Genomic DNA, 24,251 nt, shown 5'->3' on the forward strand with positions numbered 1-24,251 from the left:
TTCTTCTATTCTGAGGGCTGTCTTTTCACCATGTTTTTAGTTTCCTTTGCTGTGCAAAAGCTTTTAAGTTTAATTAGGTCCCACTTATTTATTGTTGCTTTTATTTCCATTACTCCAGGAGGTGGGTCATGGAAGATCTTACTTTGATTTATGTCATCGAGTGTCCTGCCTGTTTTCCTCTAAGAGTTTTATAGTCTCTGTCCTTAGGGCTTTAATCCATTGAGTTTATCTTTGTGTATGGTGTTAGGAAGTGTTCTGATTTCATTCTTTTGCACATAGCTGTCCAGTTTTCCCAGCACCACTTATTGAAGAGACTATCTTTGCCCCATTGTATGTTCGTGCCTCCTTTGTAAAACAACAAAGTACCCATAGGTGTATGAGTTTATCTCTGGGCTCTCTATCTTGTTCCACTGGTCTATATTTCTGTTTTGTACCAGTACCATACTGTCTTGATGACTATGGGTTTGTAGTATAGGCTGAAGTCAGGAAGGTTGATTCCTCCAGCTCCATTCTTTCTCAAGACTCCTTTGTCTATTCAGTCTTTTGTGTTTCCATATAAATTGTGGGCTTCCCTGGTAGAGATAGGAGAGAATCTGCCTGCAATGTGGAAGACCTGGGTTCGATCCCTGGATTAGGAAGATCCCCTGGAGGAGGGCATGGCAACCCACCCCAGTATTCTTGCCTGGAGAATCCTCATGGATGGAGGAACCTGGCAGGCTATAGTTCATCGTGTCTCAAAGAGTCGGACATGACTGAGCGACTAAGCACACATGAACTGTGAAAGTTTTTGTTTTAGGTCTATGAAAAATGCCATTGGTAATTGGATAGAGATCACATTGAATCTGCAGAGTGCATTTAGTAGTATAGTCACTTCCACAATATTTATTCTTCCTACCCAGGAACACGGAATCTCTCTCCATCTTTTATTTCTTTCATCAGTGTCTTATAATTTTCCGTATACCGCTGTTTTGTCTCCTTTGGTAGGTTTATTCCTAGATACTTTTTTCTTTTCACGGCAATGGTGAATGGGATTGACTCCTTAATTTCTCTTTCTGATTTTTCATTATCAGTATAGAGGAATGCAAGTGATTTCTGTGTGTTGACCGTGTATCCCATGACTTTGCTGAATTCACTGATTAGCTCTAGTATTTTTCTGATAGTTTCTTTTGGGTTTTCTATGTATACGATCATGTCATCTGCAAACAGTGAGAGTTTTACTTCTTTTCTGATCTGGATTCCTTTTATTTCTTTTTCTTCTCTAATTGCCATAGCTAGGACTTCCAAAACTATGTTGAATAATAGTGGTGAGAGTGGACACCCTTGTCTTGATCTTGAGGGAATGCTTTTAGTTTTTCACCACTGAGAATAATGTTTGCTGTGGGCTGATCATATTTGGTCTTTACTATGTTGACGTAGGTTCCTTCTATGCCCACTTTTTTGACACGTTTTTATCATAAATGGGTGCTGAATTTTGTCAAAGGCTTTTTTTGCTTCTATTGAGATGACCATATGGTTTTTATCTTTCAGTTTGTTAATATGGTGTATCACACTGATTGAGTTGCGTATATTGAAGAATACTTGCACCCCTAGAATAAACCCAACTTGATCTTGGTGTACGAGCTTTTTAATGTGTTGCTGAGTTTTGCTTGCTAGAATTTTCTTAAGATCTTTGCATCTATATTCATCAGTGATATTGGCCTCTAATTTTATTTTTTTTTGTATTGTCTTTGCCTGGTTTTAGTATCAGGGTGATGGTGGCCTCGTAGAATGAGTTTGGAAGTACTCTTTCCTCTGCAACTTTTTGGAAGAGTTTCAGAGAAATAGGCATTAGCTCTTCTCTAAATGTCTGATAGCATTCCCTTGTGAAGCCATATGGCCCTGGACTTTTGTTTTTGGGGAGATCTCCGATCACAGTTTTTATTTCGTGTTTGTAACTGGCTTGTTCATAATATCTATTTCTTCCTGGTTCAGTCTTGGGAGCTTGAACTTTTCTAAGAATGTGTCTATTTCCTCTTGGGTGTCCATTTTATTGGGCTTCCCTTGTGGCTCAGCTGGTAAAGAATCCACCTGCAATGTGAGAGACCTGGGTTCAATCCCTGGGTTGGGAAAATTGCCTGGAGATGGGAAAGGCTACCCACTCCAGGATTCTGGCCTGGAGAATTCCATGGACTGCATTTTATTAGTATATAGTTGCACATAATATCCTCTTAAGATCCTCTGTATTTCTGCATTGCCTGTTTAAGCTCTCCTTTTTCTCCTTTTTCTAATTTTGTTGATTTGATTTTTCTCTCTTTTTTACCTTGATGAGTCTGGCCAGTGATTTGTTAATTTTATTTATCTTCTCAAAGAACCAGCTTTTAGTTTTATTCATCTTTGCCACTGTTTCCTTCATTTCTTTTTCATTTATTTCTGCTCTGATCTTTATGATTTCTTTTCTTCTACTAATTTTGGGTTTTTTTGTTCTTTTTCCAGTTGTTTTAGGTGTTAAGTTAGGTTGTCTATGTTCCTCTTGTTTCTTGAGGTATGATTGTATTGCTATAAACTTCCCTCTTAGAACTGCTTTTGCTGAATCCCATAGGTTTGGGGTCATCATGTTTTCACTGTCATTTGTTTCTAGGAATCTTTTTATATTCCTTCTTATACTTTCAGTGACCTCTTTGTTATTTAGTAATGTATTATTTAATCTCCATGAGTTCATGTTTTTTGCGTTTCTTTTTCTGGGGTTGATATCTAATCTCATAGTATTGTGGTCAGAGAAGATGCTTGATACAATTTCAACTTTCTTAAATTTACTGAGGTTTGATTTGTGGCCCAAGATGTTGTCTATCCTGGACATGTTCCATGTGCACTTGAGAAGAAAGTATTCTTCTACATTTGGGTAGAAAGTCCTGAAGATATCAATTATGTCCATCTGGTCTAATGTTTCATTTCAGGTTTGTGTTTCCTTATTGATTCTCTGTTTTGATGATTTGTCCATTGGTGTTAAATGGGGTGTTAACATCCCCTACTATTATTGTGTTCTTGTTGATTTCCCCTCTTATGCCTGTTAGTGTTTGCTTTATGTACTGAGGTGCTCCTATGTTGGGTGAATAAATATTTACAATTGTTATGTCTTCTTCTTGGATTGACCCTTTGATCATTATGTAGTGTCCTTCTTTGTTTCTTATAATATTTATTTTAAAGTCTATTTTTGTCTGAAATAATGATTGCCACTCCAGCTTTCTTTTGGTTTCCATTTACATGGAGTATTTTTTCCATACTTTTACCTTCAATCTGTATGTGTTTCTAGGTCTGAAATGGATCTCCTGTACGCAGCATATATATGGGTCTTGCTTTTGTATTTGAACATTCAGTCAGTCTGTATTTTTTGGTTGGTGCATTTAATCCATTTACATTTAAGGTAATTATTGATATATATGTTCCTATTGGCATTTTCTTAATTGTTTTGGGTTTCTTTTTGTAGGTCTTTCCTTTCTTTTGTGTTTATTGGCTATTTAAGTCCCTTCAGTATTTGTTGGAAGGCTGACTTGGTGGTGCTAAATTCTCTTAACTTTTGTTGTCTATAAAGCTTTTGATTCCTCCATCAATTCTGAGTGAGATCTTTGCTGGGCATACTAATCTTGGTTGTAGACTTTTTCTTTCAGTACTTCAAATATATCCTGCCATTCCCTTCTGACCTGCAGAGTCTCTGCTGAAAGATTCACTGTTAATTGTATGGGTTTTGCCTCATATGTTACTTGTTGCTTTTCCCTTGCTGCTTTTAATATTCTTTCTTTATGCTTAATCTCTGTTAGCTTGACTAACATGTGTCTCAATGTGTTTCTCCTTGGGTTTATCCTATAAGGGACTCTCTGCACTTCTTGGACTTGATTGACTATTTCCTTTCCAATGTTGGGGAAGTTTTCAACCATTTCTTGAAAAAATTTCTCAGTGCTTTTTCTCTTTTCTTCTTCCTCTGGGACCCCTATAACTCGAATGTTGGTGTGTTTAATATTGTCCCAAAGGCCTCTGAAGTGAAGTGAAAGTCGCTCAGCTGTGTTTGACTCTTTGCGACCCCATGGAATATACAGTCCATGGAATTCTCCAGGCCAGAATACTGGAGTGGGTAGCCATTGCTTCTCCAGGGAATCTTCCCAACCCAGAGATCGAACCCAGGTCTCCCACATTGCAGGGGGATTCTTTACCAGGTGAGCCACCAGGGAAGCTGAAACCTCTCTGAGGTTACCCTCAATTTTTTTCACTCTTCTTCCTTCATTCTGCTCTTCAGCAGTTATTTCCACCATTCTATCTTCCTGCTCACTTATCCCTTCTTCTGCCCCAGTTATTCTGCTACTGGTTCCTTCTTGAATATTTTTAATTGAAGTAATTGTGTTACTCACTTGTTTACTTATTCTTAATTTCTTCTATGTCCTTGGTGATTGTATTAACTGTGTTGTTTCTTGCATTTTCTTCATTCTATTCTCACATCTTTGGAGCATCTTTACTATCATGATTCTGAATTCTCTTTCAGGTAAACTGCTTATTTGCTCTTTGTTTACTTGGTCTTGTGAGTTTCTACCTTGTTCATTCATTTGTGCTGTATTTCTCTGTCTTTTCACTTTTTTTTCTAACTTGCTCCAATTGAGGTCTCCCAGGCTTTAGGGTTGTATTCATTCTTCCTTTTGGTTTTTGCCCTTGGAGGGAAAGCTTGGTTGAGTGGTTTGTGTTGACTTCTTGTTAGGGGTGACTTGTGTCTGTGTTCTAGTGGGCGATCAAGCAGGTAATTACAGATATAATGGGATATATACACACACTCCACACACACAGTTATAACCAAAGCATTCTAAGGAAAAGAGTACAGGAGACTGACTTGGCGAACGAGGGAAACCCAAAGTGATATTGACCAATTAAAAGCAGAGCTAACTAAAGCTCAGTCTGGAAAACTGAGTGGAGTGAAAACTAGGGAACATAGCAAAGAGAGTTCAGCAATTTAACTTACCTGGTGAAAAAAGAAAGTGTGAAGGAAAAAAGGGAGAAGAAAAGGAGGAAAAAAACAGGAGAAGGCAGAGAAAAGAAAAGGAAGGGGTGGAAAAGAAGGTTAAAAAAAGAGAAAAGAAAAAATAGAAAAGCAAAGATAAACAGACATATGTGGAAAAGATTTTTATATATTCAGGATTAGCCACAATATTTATATATATATTAACTATAATATTTATATATATTCAGGATTAGCTGGTAAAGAACTATAAGAAAAGCAGTCAAATATATCAAAAACAAAATCAGAAAAAATCACAAAAAGGTTAAAAAAAAAAGAAAAAAATCTTAAAATGAAATTTTTAAACAAAAAAAACAAAGAGGAAAACTCTACAGCTCTGCAAAAGGCTAATATGAAGGTAGAAATACGTAGGGGGGATAAACAGTGTGATTTACAAGAAGAGAAAAGTTCTCAAGGTCGTAGTTCTTCTTGGTTGTGGTCTGCCCCCATGGATGGGGTTGGATTAGCGTCCTGCGATGTTTTCCTGGTTGGGGAGCTTGTGCTTGTGTTCTGGTTGATGGAGCTGGATCTTGTCTCTCTGAAGGGCAGTGCAGTGTCCAGTAGTAGGTTTTGGGGTGTCTGTGAGTTCAGTGTATCTTTGGGCAATCCTTCTGGCTTTGGCAGTGTTCAATCAGTTCAGTTCAGTCACTTAGTCGTGTCCAACTCTCTGCGACCCCATGAACCGCAGCATGCCAGGCCTCCCTGTCCATCACCAACTCCCGGAGTCCACCCAAACCCATGTCCATTGAGTCGGTGATGGCATCCAACCATCTCATCCTCTGTCATCCCCTTCTCCTCCTGCCCTCGATCTTGTCCAGCATCAGGGTCTTCTCCAATGAGTCAGTGTTAGACACTTCTATTTCCACAGCCACGTCAAAGTGGCTCTCTCAGCATATCTTATCTGCCACCAACCCTCTATTTGTCCCTGGAACCTTTGCCAATGCTTCTGTTCCCTGGTCCCACCCTGTACCACAGGCCAATGCTTGCTAGGTAGGGGCTTGTGAGGATCTTTTCTCAGCTCCCCCGACCTCTGCATCTCAGAGACTTACATGTGCTTCCATCAGCCCCCTGAGCTTGCCCTCTGTGTCACGGGGCTTGTGTGCACTTGTCTCAGCTCACCAGGCCACTGTCTATTATTGCAGGGCTTATGTGTTCTTATTTCGGCTCACCAGCCACTCTGCTTCACGGGGCTTGTGTGTGCTTGTTTTGGCTCACTGGCCCAGCCTCTATGCTGCAGGGCTTATGTGTTCTTTTGGCTCCCCAGGCCCACCCTCTGCACTGAGGTTTGTATGCACTGGAGAGGTTTGTATGCCACGCCTTTCTTGGCAACCTGGGCATGTCCTCTGCACCCCGCGGTTTGTGTGCACTGGAGAGGTTTGTATGCTGTGCCACTCTCAGCTACCCCGGCCTGTCCCCTGAACCGCAAGGGTTGTGTGCACTGCAGAGGTTTGTATTCTGCCCCTCTCTAGGCAACCCGGCCTGCCTTCTGTGCTGCGGGACTGCTATGGGCTTCTCTCAGTTCCCCAAGTCCGCTGTCTGGTCAGGGACACAGTCCGAGCACCTTTTATGTGCTGAGAATTGCAGCTTTCTCTGTTTCCTGCCCTCTTAGTCCCTGCTTTGCCCAGTTTTCTGAGATTCCGCCGCTCACCCTTGGGCCTGCCTGTGAGGGAGCTTCCCAGTGCATGGGAACCCTTCCTGTTTCAGGACTCCCTCCCTCTCTTGGGGTGCATGCTCCTGTGCAGAAGTTCTGTCTTTTCCCTTTTTATGTCTCCATCCTCTCTCCTACCTCATTTCAGGGAGCTTAGCTTGCCCCTCCTGGAGGCCTGGGGTCTTCTGCTGTCACCTAGAGGTTGTTTTGTATCTTGATGAGTTTTTCTGATGTATTTGTGGGGAGGTTGGCAATCTCCCCATCTCACTCCTCTGTCATCTTCTTTCACTCTCCTGGTATGATGACCATCCTGACCAGTGTGAGGTGGTTAGTCATTGTAATTTGATTTGCATTTCTCTAATAATTAGCCACACTGGACATCTTTTCATGTGCCTACTGGCCATATTTGTCCTCTTTCAAGGAATGTCTATTAAGATCTTCTGCCCATTTTTTGATAGGGTTCTGTTGCTGTTGGATTGTTTGGGTTGTTTGTATATTTCAAAAATTAAGTCCCAGGATTTGCGAATATTTTCTCCCATTTTGTAATCTTTTTGTCTTTTTTTTTTAATGGTTTTGTTTTCTGTGCAAAATATCATGTTTGATTATGTCCTATTTATTTATTCATTTCTATTGTCTTAGGAGACTGACCTAAGAAAACATTGGTATGATTTATGTCAGAGAATGTTTTGCCCATGCTCTCTTCTAGGAGTTTTGTGCTGTCATGTCTTGTTTAACTCTTTAAGTCCTTTTGAGTTTATTTCTGTGCATGGTATGAGGATGTGTTCTAACTTCCCTGATTTACATGCAGCTGTCCAACTTTCCCAGTACCACTTGTTAGAGACTTTTTCCTATTTTACATTCTTGTCTCCTTTGTCAAATATTAATTGACTGTAGGTGTGTGAGTTTATTTATGGCTCCCTATTCTTGTCCATTGATCTGTATGTCTGTTCTATACCAGTACCACACATTTTGATTACTGTAGCATTGTGGTATTGTCCAAAGTCTGGGAGAGTTATCCTGTTGTTTTGTTTTTTTTTTTTACCTCAGAATTGCTTTGCCAATTCTGGGTTTTATGATTCCATATATAATTTTGGATTATTTGTTCTAGTTCTATGAAAAAAATGTCATAGGCATTTTAATAGGGATCACATTAAATCTGTATATGGCTTTAGGCTGTATTGCCATTTTAATAATATTAATTCTTCCAATCCAAGAGCATAGAATATATTTTCATTTCTTTGAATCCTCTTTAATTTCCTTTATTAATGTCTGTAGTTCTCAGTGTACAAGTCTTTCACCTCCTGGTCAGGTTTATTCCTAGGTATTTTATATTTCAGTTCGGTTCAGTTCAGTCACTCAGTCGTGTCCAACTCTTTGCGACCCCATGAATCGCAGCATGCTAGGCCTCCCTGTCCATCACCAATTCCTGAAGTTCACTCAAACTCACATCCATCAAGTCAGTGATGCCATCCAGCCATCTCATCCTCTGTCGTCCCCTTCTTCTCCTGCCCCCAATCCCTTCCAGCATCAAAGTCTTTTCTAATGAGTCAACTCTTCGCATGAGGTGGCCAAAGTACTGGAGTTTCAGCTTTAGCATCATTCCTTCCAAAGAAATCCCAGGGTTGATCTCCTTCAGAATGGACTGGTTGGATCTCCTTGCAGTCCAAGGGACTCTCAGTAGTCTTCTCCAACACCACCGTTCAAAAGCATCAATTCTTCGGTGCTCAGCCTTCTTCACAGTCCAGCTCTCACAGGGGTGCTATTTTTAAATGTATCTTTTTACATTCCCTTTCTGATATTTCACTGCCAGTGTACAGAAATGCAACTGGTTTTTGAATATTAATCTTATATGGCTACTTTGCTGAGTTCATTTATCAGATCTGGTAGGTTTTGCGTTGAGCCCTTAGGGTTTTATATATAGTGTCACGTCATCTGCATGTAACGATAATTTTACCTCTCCCCTCCCAATCTGGATGCCTTTCATTCCTTTTTCTTGCTGGTTGCTTGGCCAGGACCTCCAACACTATGCTGAACAGAAGTGGTGAGACTGGGCATCCTTGTCTTGCTTCAGTTTTTCAACAAGAAGGCTGTTAGCATTTTACCACTGAGTACTGTATTGATTGTGGGTTTTATAAGTGGCTTTTATTATGTTGAGATTTCGAGCTTCCTTGGTGGCTCAGATGGTAAACAGTCAGCCTGCAATGCAGGAGACCCAGGTTTGATCCCTGGGTTGGGAAGATCTCCTGGGGAAGGAAATGGCAACCCACTCCAGTTATTCTTGCCTGGAGAATCCCACAGACGGAGGAGCATGGTAGGCTACAGTCCATCCTGAGCGACTTCACTTCACTTACTTTTTATTATATTGAGATATGGCCCATCTATTCCCACTTTTCTAAGAGTTTTTATCATGAATGAACATTGAATTTCTGACAGACACTTTTTTTTGCATCTATTGAGATGATCCTTTAGTTTTCTATACTTTTCTTTTGTTAATGTGATGTATTATGTTGATTGATTTGCAAATGTTGAACTCTCTTTGTGAACTTGGGATGAATCCCACTTGGTGAGGGTGTATAACCTTTTTTATGTGTTGTTGGATTTGGTATGCTAATATTTTGTTGAGAATTTCTGCATCTGTATTCAAAGATTTTGTTGTCATTCAGTCATGTCCAACTCTTCAGGACCCCATGAACTGTAGCCCACCAGGCTCCTCTGTCCACAGGATTTGTTGGCAAGAATACTAGAGTGGGGTGCCATTTTCTTCTCCAGAGCATCTTCCTGACCCAGAGATTGAACCCATGTTTCCTGTATTGGCAGGTAGATTCTTTACTTCTGAGCCACCAGAGAAGCTCCATATTCAAAATATTGGACTGTAAATTTCTTTTTTGGTGATGTCTTTCCCTGGTTTGGGTATCAGGGTGATGGTGGCTTCATAGAATGTCTTTGGGAGTGTTTCCTCCTCTTCAATCTTTTGAGAGTTTGAGAAGAATCAGCATAAAAGTTCACCTTTGCATGTTTAGTAGAATTCACCTATGAAGACATCTGGCCCTAAACTTTTGCTTGTAGGTAGTTTCTCTTTTAAATTACAGATTCTATCTCACATCTAGTGATTGGTCTGTTCAAATCATCAATTTCTTCTTGATTCAACTTGTGGTATGTATGTTCGTAGAAAGTCATCCATTTCCTGTAGGTTGTCAATTTTGACAGAGGATCCTGGCAGGCTACAGTCCATGGGGTCGCAAAGAGTCAGACACAACTAAGCACGCAGTGCCTGCATGCATGCATAATTGTTCACAGTATTCTCTTGAGGGTTTTCTGCATTTCTGCAGTATCAGATTTCTCCTTTTTCATTTCTTATTTAGTTTATTTGGGCTCTCTCTTCTTCTTCACGGGCCTGGCTAAAGGGCTGTCGATTTTATTTATCCTTTCAAAGAACCAACTACTGGTTTTATTGATTTTTTTTCTACTTTTTTTTTTTTAAGTCTCGATTTTATTTATTTCCTCTCTTATCTTTATTATTTCCTTCCTTCTGCTGACTTTACGTTTTGATTGTTTTAGTTCCTTTAGGTGGCAGTTTTAATCGTTTACTTGAGTTTTTCTTAGTTTTTGATGAAGGCCTGTATCACTGTGAACTTCCCTGTACAAGTTGCTTTTGCTGCCTCTCACAGATTTTGCATGGCTGTGTTTTCACTGTGATTTGTCTCAAGGTTCTTTTTAAATATTCTTTTTTATTTCTTCATTGACCCACTGGTTTTTCAGCAGCATGTTGTTTGGTCTCCATGTAGTCATTTTTTTTTTTTTCACTTCTTTTCCCGTGGTTCTTTTCTAGTTTCATGCCATTGTGATCGGACAAGATGCTTGAAATAATTTCTATAGTCTTAAATTTATTAAGTTTTGTGCCCTAATGTGTGATAAATCCTAGAAAATGTTCCATGTGCACTTCAAAAGAATGTGTATTCTGATTTGTCTTTATTTTGATGTAATGTCCTGAAAACACTAATTAAATCTAAATATTCTATTGTTTCATTTAGGCTCTCTGTTGCCTTACTGATTTTGTCTAGGAGATCTGTCCACTGATGTGAGTGGGGTGTCAAAGTCTCCTACTGTTATTGTATTTGCATCAATTTCTCCCTTTATGTATTTTATGTATTTCGGTGCTCCTATATTAAGGGCATATTAAGTTGATGAGTGTAATATGCTCTTCTTCTTATGATCCTTTTATCATTATACAGTTTCTTTATAGTCTTTAAAGTCTACCGCAACTCCTGCTTTCTTGTCATTTCTATTTGCATTAAGTACCTTTTTCCATCCCTTCACGTTCAATCTATGTGAGTCCTTTGCCCTAAGGTGGGTCTCTTGTGGGCAGCATATCAAACACTCCTGTTCTTTTATCCACTCTGCCACTCTGTGTCTTTTGATTATTTAGTCATTGACATTTAAGGTAATTATTGTTGTTTAGTCACTAAGTTGTGTCCAACTCTTTGCGACCCCACTGACTGTAACATGCCAGGCTCCTCTGTCCTCCACTGTCTCCCAGAGTTTGCTCAAACTCTGTCCATTGAGTCGATGATGCTATCTAACCATCTCATCCTCTGTCACCCACTTCTTCTTTCGCCTTGAACCTTTCTCAGCATCAGAGTCTTTTCCAGTGAGCTGGCTCTTTCCATCAAGTGGCCAAAGTATTGGAGCTTCAGCAACAGTCCTTCCAGTGAAGGGCTGATCTCCTTCAGAATGGACTGGCTGGATCTCCTTGCAGTCCAAGGGACTCTCAAGAGTCTTCTCCAGCACCACAATTTGAAAGCATCAATTCTTTGGCACTCAACCTTCTTTACGGCCCAACTCTCACATCTGTACATGACTACTGGAAAAACCAGAGCTTTGACTACATGGACCTTTATCAGCAAAGTGATGTATTTATTGCCATATCAAATCTTGCTTTCCAGTTGATTCTTTGTTTTTTCTTTTTGTAGTTTGATGACTTCTTTTGCGTTTGTGCTCTCCTCTTTTTGGTCTTTTTGAATCTACTGTATGTTGTTGACTTATGGCTGCCCTGTTTCTCAAATATGTTAACTCCTTCCTTTATCTGCTTGCTTTACACTCATAGTCATATGAGTCACACATTCTGAAAAAGAATCTAGATTTTCTTATCCTCCTTCCCCACATTTTATGATTCTGATGCCCTTTTCTATGCCTTTTGCTGTTCCTTGTGTTTAATCACTGCTTTCACAAATAGGATTTTTTTTTTAATCTGTATGCTGGCTACTTTCCAACTGTGATTTCCTTCTTCCTATATCTTCTTGCTTCTTTTCTATTTAGAAAAGATGTTTCAACATTTCTTTTAGGTATTATATTTATATTATAATACCTAATTATAATTATATTATAGTATTGCTATATTTTTTTAATGTTTGCTAGTCTGAGAAATTCTTTTTTTCGCCCACTCTAAATGATAATCATGCTTGATAGAGTATTCTAGGTTAGAAATTTTTCTCTTTCAAGACTGAATAAATTTTGTCACTTCCAGCTGGCCTACAGTGTTTCTGAGGGAAATCTGCTCATGGCCTTAATGGATTTGTTTGTAATTAACTCTTTGTTTTTCTCTTGCTACCTTTAGAATTCTTTAACTTTTGGCATCTTTATTATAATATATCTTGGAGTAGGCCTGCTTGGGCTCATCTTGTTTGGGGCCCTATGTACTTCCTTTATCTGGATATCTGCTTCCTTTCTGCGTTTGGGAAGTTTTCAGCCATAATTTCTTCAAATATATTTTCAAGCCCCTTTTATCTTCCTTCTCCTTCTGTGGGTTGGCCTGCCTCATATCACCTCATTCGTCTCTCACATTGCTTTCGTTTTCTCATTTGGCTTCCCATTGTTTCGACTGGGTAAATACCATTATTTGGTCTTCTAGATCATTAATTCTTTCTTCTGTATTATTCATTCTTCCATTCTCTGTCTTGAGTGCAGCTTTTATCTTGGCAGATGAATGCTCCAATTTTCCTTGACTCCTCCTTATAGTTTCCACTCCTTTTTACAATAATCTGCATTTCTGCCGACAGTTTTTTTTTTTTTAAGTAATTCAATATTTTCATTGCCTCCTTTCTGAACTCAGTGTCTGTTAGACTGAAGAGTCTGTTTCATTGTTTGTTCCTTCAAAGGAATTCTCTTGGTCTTTTAACTGACAGTGGTTTCTTCTGTTTGCTTATATTTTTCTAACTCAATGAGTTTCAAAAAAACAAATATCTACTGTAGTCTTGGAAGGCTATTTATATGCAGGAACACCCCTGCATGTCTTGTGTGGGTTTAATATTTTTTTGATGTGAGGCCTTTTTTTGGTTTGGATATTTGCTGTCTCCTTCCTCAGCATGTGCTAGCCATTATCCTCTTGATAAGGGTTATGCAAGTGCATGGCCTGCTCCCACACTCCCAGCAAGGCAAGGGCAGTGGTTGGCTCCCAGTATGGGTCCCTCAGCGTAGGCAGCTGGTTGCACACACTCTGGGGAGGAAGGGGCAGTGGTTGGTGCTGCATTGTGGGACTTTCAGCAGCAGAGATGAGTCACCAAGGGTACACCCTTGGGAAGGTGGGGGCAGGGACCTGCACCTGTTTACAGGACGCTTGGTGGTGGCAGTGGTTTGCAGCTGCCTCTGGAATCTAAGATGGCAGCAGTGGCTTGCATCTGCCCCTGTAGCTTGTGAAGGTGGTGCCCTGCTGCCTAAGAGTGCACAGAGAAAGATGCTCCTTTGGAGGGCCTGCCCCTCTCCTTGCATTACTCCCAACAATGGTGTCTTGCATCTCTGGCAGGTCCAGGCTTCTTCCTGGACTCCCTTGGTTTGGGCAAACCACACCCTAGACCTTCTGACTGTCTTCATACAGTCAACCTTAATGCTCTCCTCTGGGTCTGACTCCCAAAGCCCAAGTATCGGCATCCAGCCCTGACCACTCCAATGGATGAGCTTGTAAAGCTGGGGAGTGCCAGTCAACAACGACTGTCTGTATAGTTCTCTCTTTGGTTTACCCTCTGCAAACCTGTTACTGTGCTTTCTTCAGAGGCTTCAAAGATCCCCCCTGTGTCCTGGCCAATCTGCCCACCAGTAAGGGGATTTCTCTGTGTATAGAAACTTTTCCTCCTTCACAACTTTTCCTCCCTCCCAGTGGGACACGTCCTGTCCTGATTTCTTTTTCTTTTTTTTGTCCTACCCAGTTACGTGGAGATACTCTGCTCTTTTGTAGGTCTGAGGTCTTCTGCCTGCATTCAGTAGATGTTCTGTGACAGTCTTTCCAAATGTAGATGCATTTTTGATGTATATATGGTGAGAAGGTGAGCTCCACATCCTATTCCTTTGCCATCTTGATCTGCTACCTCAAAAGTTTTAAGTTACATATGTGGCTTGCATTCATGGAACATATTATATCACTATTGCACAACACTGATCAGTGATGTGCCTAACTGTGGTTTCCTTTTTATTTATTCTGCTATCTCAGTTCAGTTCAGTTCAGTCGCTCAGTCGTGTCCAACTCTTTGTGACCCCATGAATCGCAGCACGCCAGGCCTCCCTGTCCATCACCAACTCCCGGAGTTCACTCAGACTCACGTCCATTGAGTCAGTGATGCCATCCAGCCATCTCATCCTCTGTCATCCCCTTCTCTGCTATCTCACATGCTAGTAAAGTAATGCTCAAAATTCTCCAAGCCAGGCTTCAGCAATACGTGAACCGTGAACTTCCAGATGTTCAAGCTGGTTTTAGAAAAGGAAAAGGAACCAGAGGTCAAATTGCCAACATTTGCTGGATCATCAAAAAAGCAAGAGTTCCAGAAAAACATCTATTTCTGCTTTATTGACTATGCCAAAGCCTTTGACTGTGTGGATCACAATAAACTGTGGACAATTCTGAGAGAGATGGGAATACCAGACCACCTGACCTGCCTCAAGAAATCTGTATGCAGGCCAGGAAGCAACAGTTAGAACTGGACATGGAACAACAGACTGGTTCCAAATAGGAAAAGGAGTATGTCAAGGCTGTATATTGTCACCCTGCTTATTTAACTTATATGCAGAGTACATCATGAGAAACGCTGGGCTGGAGGAAGCACAAGCTGGAATCAAGATGGCCGGAGAAATATCAATAACCTCAGATATTCAGATGACACCACCCTTATGGCAGAAAGTGAAGAGGAACTAAAAAGCCTCTTGACGAAAGTGAAAGAGGAGAGTGAAAAAGTTGGCTTAAAGCTCGACATTCAGAAAACTAAGATCATGGCATCCGGTCCCATCACTTCATGGCAAATAGATGGGGAAACAGTGGAAACAGTGGCTGACTTTATTTTTCTGGGTTCCAAAATCACTGCAGGTGGTGACTGCAGCCATGAAATTAAAAGACACTTACTCCTTGGAAGGAAAGTTATGACCAACCTAGATAGCATATTCAAAAGCAGAGAAATTATTTTGCCAACAAAGGTCTATCTAGTCAAGGCTATGGTTTTTCCAGTGGTCATGTATGGATGAGAGTTGGACTACAAAGAAAGCTGAGCGCCAAAGAACTGATGCTTTTGAACTGTGGTGTTGGAGAAGACTCTTGAGAGTCCCTTGGATTGCCAGGAGATCCAACCAGTCCATCCTAAAGGAGATCGGTCCTGGGTGTTCACTGGAAGGACTGATGCTGAAGCTGAAACTCCAATATTTTGGCCACCTCATGCGAAGAACTGACTCACTGGAAAAGACCCTGAAGCTGGAAAAGACTGAAGGCAGGAGAAGGGGATGGCATAGGATGAGATGGTTGGATGGTATCACCAACCTGATGGGCATGAATTTGAGTAAGCTCCGGGACTTGGTGATGGACAGGGAAACCTGGCATGCTGCGGTTCATGGGGTCGCAAAGAGTCAGACATGACTGAGCAACTGAACTGAACTGAACTATCCAGTTCAAATGAAACTATAGGCTTCCCTTGTAGCTCAATTGGTAAAGAATCTGCCTGCAATGCAGGAGACCTGGGTCCAATTCCTGGGTCGGGAATATCCCCTGGAAAAGGAAATGGCAACACACTCCGGTATTCTTGCCTGGAGAATCCCATGGACAGAGGAGCCTGGCAGGTTACAGTCCATGGGGTTGCAAGAGTCAGACATGACTTAGCGACTAAACCACCACCACCCAGTTTATATGTTTAAGTCCTAACCTCTAGAACTCTCAGACTCTGGAGGTAAGGTCTTTGAAGATGTAATTAAATTAAAATATGATCTGTAGATTGGGCCCTAATCCAACATGCCGGGTGTCCTTAAGAAGAGATTAGCACCCAGACATGTACACGCACAGAGGGAAGACCATGTAAGAACACAGTGAGACTTGCGCCTTGCCTTCTGCAAGCCAAGGAGACAGGCCTCAGAAGAAACCAAACCTACCAACATCTTGATCTTAGACTTCTAGCCTCTAGGAGTATGAGAAAATACATTTCTGTTGTTTTCAGTCTGTGCCATTTTGTTATGGCAGCCTGAGCAGGCATCTTGCTGCTATACGTAGAATACTCACAGCAACCCCATGTTCTGTCTGTACTTCCATCCCATCTCCCTGGGCCTTAGAACACTCCCACCCAAATGACATTCTTTTTCCTTTTAAATGTTATTAACTTTTTAAAAAGTGCACAAATTAAACATAAAAACTTCAGAGAAAACTTAAAACGAACAAATATATATCACACTAAATCCTATTATAGACAGGTTTTATTCATGTTTTAAGAATATATTACAAAATTCATATCCAATTGAACAGTCATGTGCTCTTTTGGCCATTTCATTAAACAAAAGGAAAACAGACACATGCTAAAGAATATGAAGAGCACAAAAGAACACAGGGTGATGTGTTCAGTAGCTCCATCAGTAGCTTTATAATGGTATAAAGTTTCTCGTCTTTCTTTCCAGAAATGCTTTGTGCAAATACACATATGTATTCTTGTTTTTAATGGAAAAATTCTGAATCATGCTTAACTTGTATTGTACAGACTTGCCACCTCTACATATACAAATCTTATTCTTTTTAACAACTTCATGATATATGCCACTGAACAGATACCGAAACTTATTTATCATTTCCTTTATTGATGAGTATTTAGATGGTTTCTGTTTCTTGCTATCACATACAATGCGCAATGACCATTCTCACACAGATTTCTCTGGGTATGTGTACATCTGTATTTTATAACACAAAGTGGTAGAGGGGCTTCCCTAGTGGCTCAGTGGTAAAGAACTCCCCACCAGTGCAGGAGACCTGGGTTCAATCCCTGATCCAGGAAGATCCCACACGCCACAGAGCAACTAAGCTTGTATGCCACGACTATTGAGCCTGTCCTCCAGAACCTGGAAGCTGCGATTACGGAAGCCCACGTGCCCTAGAGCCAGTGCTCTGCAAGAAACCACTGCAATGAAACACCCATGCACCACAACCAGAAGCCCCTGCCCTCTGCAACTAGAGAAAAGCTGCACAGCAATGAAGACCCAGCAGAGCCAAAAATACACAGATAAAAATATTACTTAGAAAAAGATACACTGGTAGAGATTGAACTACTGGCTCAAAGTACACATACACTTTTAATTCTGACAGCTGTGGTAGACTACTATCCCAAGATGACCACACCAGTACACCTCCCATATAACATGCTCTATAATGTGACGCTGACACTTCTCCCACCAAGAAGTGAGGTCTACATTTCCTTTCTTTGAATCTGCACAGGGGGTTCTAGGGGCCATGACAACTAGAATTCAGTGGAGGTAATGTTACGTGACTTCTGAGGCAAGAAGGTGCTTCCCATCTGGCTCACGTGATCTCACCCTTGGAATCTGGCCACCATACTATACGCACAAGACACACCGAGACTACAGGTGGCTGTTTGATCCAACAACCCTAACTAAGGTCTCAGCCACAAGCTGGCATCAACTATGATACTTGCGAGTGAAAGATACTTTATATGATTCTACCCTCTAACCTTTGGGCCTTTCAGCTAAGACCCCAGGCTTTGTATAGGAGAGATAAATTGTTTCTGCTACCAGCCTGCATTCTCGATCCAGAGCAACTGTGAATAATAAAAAATGATTACTGTTACATGCCTTTAAAATTCTTACTGACATACCATATATCACCTTCCCTGTTCAAAATACAACATTTAAATTTGACCATTTAAAATTACTCGATAAATGGAATACTTTCTTTCATGGATCACAGCCTTGTTATGGTGAAGGGGCTTACATAACTCAGTGAAGCTATGAGCTATGCCCTGCAGGGCTACCCAAGACAGATGGGTCATAGTGAAGAGTTCTGACACAATGTGGTCCACTGAAGGAGAAAATGGCAAACCACTACAATCTTCTTGCTGTGAGAACCCCATGAACAGTGTGAAAAGGGAAAAAGAGACGATACTGGGAGATGAGTCTCCCAGGTTGGAAGGTGTCCAATATGCCACTGGGGAAGAGCAGAGGGCAATTACTATTAGCTCCAGAGAGAATGAAGCAATTGGGTCAAAGTGAGAATGGTGTACAGTCGTGAATGTGTTTGGTGGTGAAAGTAAAGTCTGATGCTATAATAAACAATATCACTTAGGAACCTGGAATGTTAGGTCCCTGAATCAGGGTAAATTGGATGTGGTCAAGTAGGAGATGGCAAGAGTGAACACTGACAATTTAGAAATCAGTGAACTAAAATGGATGAGAACGGGCAAATTTAATTCAAATGACCATTATATCTACTACTGTGGGCAAGAAACCCTTAGAAGAAATGGAGTAGCCCTTATAGTCAACAAAAAATCGAAAATGCAGTACTTGGGTTCAGTTCAGTCCAGTCACTCAGCTGTGTCTGACTCTTTCAACCCCATGAACCGCAGCACACCAGGCCTCCCTGTCTATCACCAACTCCTGGAGTCCACACAAACCCATGTCCATTGAGTCAGTAATGCCATCCAACCATCTCATGCTCTGTCATCCCCTTCTCCTCCTGCCCTCAATCTTTCCCAGCATCAGGGTCTTTTCCAATGAGTCAGCTCTTCACATCAGGTGGCCGCAGTGTTGGAGTTTCAGCTTCAACATCAGTCCTTCCAATGAACACCCAGGACTGATCTCCTTTAGGATGGACTGGTTGGATTTCCTTGCAGTCCAAGGGACTCTCAAGAGTCTTCTCCAATACCACAGTTCAAAAGCATTAATTCTTCAGTGCTCAGCTTTCTTTATAGTCCAACTCTCACATCCATACATGATTACTGAAAAAACATAGCCTTGACTAGATGGACCTTTGCTGACAACGTAATGTCTCCGCTTTTTAATATGCTGTCTAGATTGTTCATAACTTTCCTTCCAAGGAGTAAGTGTCTTTTAACTTCATGGCTGCAATCACCATCTGCAGTGATGGTGATTGTACTTGGGTACAATCTCAAAAGTGACAGAATGATCTCAATTTGTTTCCAAGCAAACCATTCAACATCACAGTAATCAAAATTGATGCCCTATCCACTAATGCTGAAGAAGCTCAAGTTGATCAGTTCTATGAAGACCTACAAGACCTTCTAGAACAAATCCCGAAAAAAAAAAAATGTCTTTTTCATCATAGGGGACTGGAATGCAAAAGTAGAAAGTCAAGAGATACCTGGAGTAGCAGGCAAGTTTGGCCTTGGAATACAAAATGAAGCAGACAAAGGCTAAAGAGTTTTTTCAAGAGAATACACTGGCCATAGCAAACACCTTTTCAAAGCATAAGAGATGACTCTACACATGGACATCACCAAAAGGTCAACACCAAAATCAGACTGCTTATACTCTTTGCAGCAGAAGATGGAGAAGCTCTATACAGTCAACAAAAACAAGACCTAGAGCTGACTGTGGCTCAGGTGATGAGCACTCTATTTCAAAATTCAGCCTTACATTGAAGAAAGTAGGAAAACTGAAAATGAAAGTGTTGGTCTCTCAGTTGTGTCCAACTCTTTGGGACCCCATAGACTGTAGCCACCTGGGTCCTCTGTCCATGGAATTCTCCAGGCAAGAATACTGGGGGGGAGAAGGGGGGTGCAATTCCCCTCTCCAGGGAATATTCCCAATCCAGGGATCAACCCCAGGTCTCCCGAACTACAGGCAGATTCTTTACCATCTGAGCCACCAGAGAACCAAAAGTAGCGAAAACTACTAGGCCAAGACCTTTTAGAACTAACACTCAAAAAAAGGTGTCCTTTTCATTAGAGAGGACTGGAATGCAAAAGTAGGAAGTCAAGTAACACCTGGAGTAACAGGCAAATTTGGCCTTGGAGTACGGAATGAAGCAGGGCAAAGACTGATAGAGTTTTGCCAAGATAATGCACTGGTCATAGCAAACACCCTCTTCCAACAACACAAGAGAAGACTCTACACATGGACATCACCAGATGGTCAACACCGAAATCAGACTGATTATATTCTTTCAGCAAAAGATGGAGAAGCTCTATACAGTCAACAAAAACAAGACCACGAGCTGACTGTGGCTCAGATCATGAACTCCTTATTACCAAATTCAGACTTAAATTGAAGAAAACAGGGAAAACCACTGGATCATTCAGGTATGACCTAAATCAAATCCCTTATGATTATACAGTGAAAGTGAGAAATAGATTTAAGGGCCTAGATCTAGAGTGCCTGATGAACTATGGAATGAGGTTCATGACATTGTACAGGAGACAGGGATCAAGACCATCCCCATGGAAAAGAAATGCAAAAAAGCAAAATGGCCGTCTGCAGAGGCCTTACAAATAGCTGTGAAAAGAAGAGAAGCCAAAAGCCAAGGAGAAAAGGAAAGATACAAGCATCTGAATGCAGAGTTCCAAAGAACAGCAAGAAGAGATAAGAAAGCCTTCTTCAGCAATCAAGGCATAGAAATAGAGGAAAACAACAGAATGGGAAAGACTAGAGATCTCTTCAAAAAAATTAGAGACACCAAGGGAACATTTCATGCAAAGATGGGCTCGATAAAGGACAGAAATGGTCTGGACCTAACAGAAGCAGAAGATATTAAGAAGAAGTGGCAAGAATACACAGAAGAACTGTACAAAAAGGATCGCCACGACTTGGATAATCACGATAGTGTGATCACTCATCTAGAACCAGACATCTTGGAATGTGAAGTCAAGTGGGCCTTAGAGGCATCACTACGAACAAACCTAGTGGAGGTGATGGAACTCCAGTTGAGCTCTTTCAAATCCTGAAAGATGATGCTGTGAAAGTGCTGCACTCAATATGCCAGCAAATTTGGAAAACTCAGCAGTGGCCACAGGACTCGAAAAGGTCAGTTTTCATCCCAATCGCAAAGAAAGGCAATGCCAAAGAATGCTCAAACTACGCACAATTGCACTCATCTCACATGCTAGTAAAGTAATGCTCAAAATTCTCCAAGCTAGGCTTCAGCAACATGTGAACCGTGAACTTCCAGATGTTCAGGCTGTTTTAGAAAAGGCAGAGGAACCACAGATCACATTGCCAACATCCGCTGGATCATGGAAAAAGCAAGAGAGTTCCAGAAAAACATCTATTTCTGCTTTATTGACTATGCCAAAGCCTTTGACTGTGTGGATCACCATTCACTGTGGAAAATTCTGAGATAGATGGAAATACCAGACCACCTGACCTGCCTCTTGAGAAATCTGTATGCAGGTCAGGAAGCAACAGTTAGAATTGGACATGGAACAACAGACTGGTTCCAAATAGGAAAAGGAGTACGTCAAGGCTGTATATTGTCACCCTGCTTATTTAACTTATATGTAGAGTACGTCATGAGAAATGCTGGACTGGAAGAAACACAAGTTGGAATCAAGATTGCCAGGAGAAATATCAATAACTTCAGATATGCAGATGACACCACCCTTATGGCAGAAAGTGAAGAGGAACTAAAAAGCCTCTTGATGAAAGTGAAAGAGGAGAGTGAAAAAGTTGGCTTAAAGCTCAACATTCAGAAAACGAAGATCATGGCATCCGGTCCCATCACTTCATGGGAAATAGATGGGGAAACAGTGGAAACAGTGTCAGACTTTACTTTTTTGGGCTCCAGAATCACTGCAGATGGTGACTGCAGCCATGAAATTAAAAGACGCTTACTCCTTGGAAGAAAAGTTATGACCAACCTAGATAGCATATTCAAAAGCAGAGACATTACTTTGCCGACTAAGGTCTGTCTAGTCAAGGCTATGGTTTTTCCAGTGGTCATGTATGGATGTGAGAGTTGGACTGTGAAGAAGGCTGAGCGCAGAAGAATTGATGCTTTTGAACTGTGGTGTTGGAGAAGACTCTTGAGAGTCCCTTGGACTGCAAGGAGATCCAACCAGTCCATTCTGAAGGAGATCAGCCCTGGGATTTCTTTGGAAGGAATGATGCTAAAGCTGAAACTCCAGTACTTTGGCCACCTCATGTGAAGAGTTGACTCATTGGAAAAGACCCTGATGCTGGGAGGGTTTGGGGGCAGGAGAAGAAGGGGACGACTGAGGATGAGATGGCTGGATGGCATCACTGACTCGATGGACATGAGTCTGAGTGAACTCTAGGAGATGGTGCTGGACAGGGAGGCCTGGCGTGGTGCGATTCATGGGGTTGCAAAGAGTCGGACACGACTGAGTGACTCAACTGAACTGAACTGAACTAAACTGAACTGAACTGAATACAACATGTGAAATGCCAGGCTGGATGAAGCACAAGCTAGAATTAAGATTGTAGGGAGAAATATCAATAACCTTAGATATGCAGATGACACCACCCTTGTAGCAGAAAGTGAACAGGAACTAAAAAGCCTCTTGATGAAAGTGACAGAGGAGAGTGAAACAGTTGGCTTAAAACTCAACATTCAAAAAATGAAGATCATGGCATTCAGTCTCATCACTTCATGGGAAATAGATGGGGAAACAATGGAAACAGTGACACACTTTATTTTCTTGGGCTCCAAGATCACTACAGATGGTGACTGAAGCCATGAAATTAAAAGACACTTGCTTCTTGGAAGAAAAGCTATGACAAACCTAGACAGTATATTAAAAAGCAGAAACATTACTTTGCCAACAAAGGTCCATCTAGTCAAAGCTATGCTTTTTCCAGTAGTCATGTATGGATGTGAGTTGGACCATAAAGAAAGCTGAGTGCCAAAGAATTGATGCTTTTGAACTGTACTGTTTTGGAAGACTCTTAAAAGTCCCTTGGACTAAAAGGAGATCAAACCAGTCAATCCCAAAGGAAATCAATCCTGAGTATTCATTGGAAGTACTGAGGCTGAAGCTGAAGCTCCAATACTTTGGCTACCTAATGTCAAGAGCCGACTCACTAGCAAAGACCCTGATGCTGGGAAAGACTGAAGGCAGAAAAAGACGGGGACGACAGAGGATGAGATGGTTGGATGGCATCACTGACTCTATGGACATGAGTTTGAGCAAGCTCCGGGAGATGGTGAAGGACAGGGACACCTGGCGTGCTGCAGTCCATGAGGTCGCAAAGAGTTGGACACGACGGAGCAACTGAACAACAACAAAACTGTGATTAAGTTAATTGCTTCTGTGTGCCCCAGTTTCCCCATCTGTAAAATGCAGATATTAGCAGTCCTCTATTAGCAAGTTTAAACGAGGCATGTATATTACTAACCACACTTACAAATGAGGAAATAGAGCACAGAGGAAGAAAATAATTTTATTTCACCACATTCCTAGTCCACATGTGAACTCATAAAATCAACTTCCAGAGTCCACATTTTCAAACTGTGGGCTACCACTACTTTTTGGAAAAGCAGCCAGTGACAAACAATGGAAGAAAGTTGGTGTTGGGAGAATAACAGAACTTCCATGTAGAAATATTTCATAAGAGTTTGGGAATGACAGACTGGATCTTTAGGAAAAAGTTCAGGTCTGAGGAGAGAGATTCAATAAAGATCCTGAGAAAAATGAGAGTTAAACAATGAAAAGAGATCTCCAAAGGACCAAGAAACAAGAGCTGGAGGGGGATCTGAAATAGTAAGGAAAAAAACAAAAGAGAAGGAGATAGAGGCACCCAATGGATGAGAGGGATATGAGATGGCTTAGCATCACAGCTGCACAAGGCAGAGAGAGTGCCAAGAAAGAGGGAGTCCTTTGTCCTCCCCAATGCCAGCCTGAGAGCCCAGGTCAAGTTCAGTTCCTTCTGTGATGCCCACCTAACCTTCAGTATCAGTCCTAACCTTCAGTATCAGTGCGAAGTAACTCCACTTGTCCAATCTCTTCCCTGAATTTTCCTGGGCATTCAGTCATTTCCTAAGATCAGTACCAAACTCCCTGAGGACAGAAATAACACCTCTCCTTTCTATATCCCCTCTGTATCCCCAGTGCCACGCACAGTACCCTGTACATTGTCAGTGCTCAACAAATAGCTATTGAGCGTGTCTCTTGGCCCTTCCATGGCTTTGCTCCAGTGACACTCTATCACCTGTGAAGATGAAGACTGCCTATACCCCACACTCTTCACCAAGCACCTAGCCTATCTGGAAGCCTATGTTCAGAGCCGAGTCAATCTTTGCTCATGAGGTGAGTTTGGGGGTGAATTAAGAATGACCTCTGTCTAGGGACAGAGGATGCACATTCCTCAGCAACCCCT

The 24,251-nt window shown here is 41.4% G+C and overlaps 1 protein-coding gene across 1 annotated transcript in view; it reads right to left on the reverse strand.

Annotated features, from left to right (window-relative positions):
• ZNF354C (zinc finger protein 354C) overlaps positions 1–24,251 on the reverse strand; it is a 40,457-nt gene that overhangs the window by 14,113 nt on the left and 2,093 nt on the right. The window lies entirely within an intron of this gene.

Source organism: Budorcas taxicolor, chromosome 7 (genome assembly GCF_023091745.1).
Source record: "Budorcas taxicolor isolate Tak-1 chromosome 7, Takin1.1, whole genome shotgun sequence".
Taxonomy (NCBI): Eukaryota; Metazoa; Chordata; class Mammalia; order Artiodactyla; family Bovidae; genus Budorcas; species Budorcas taxicolor.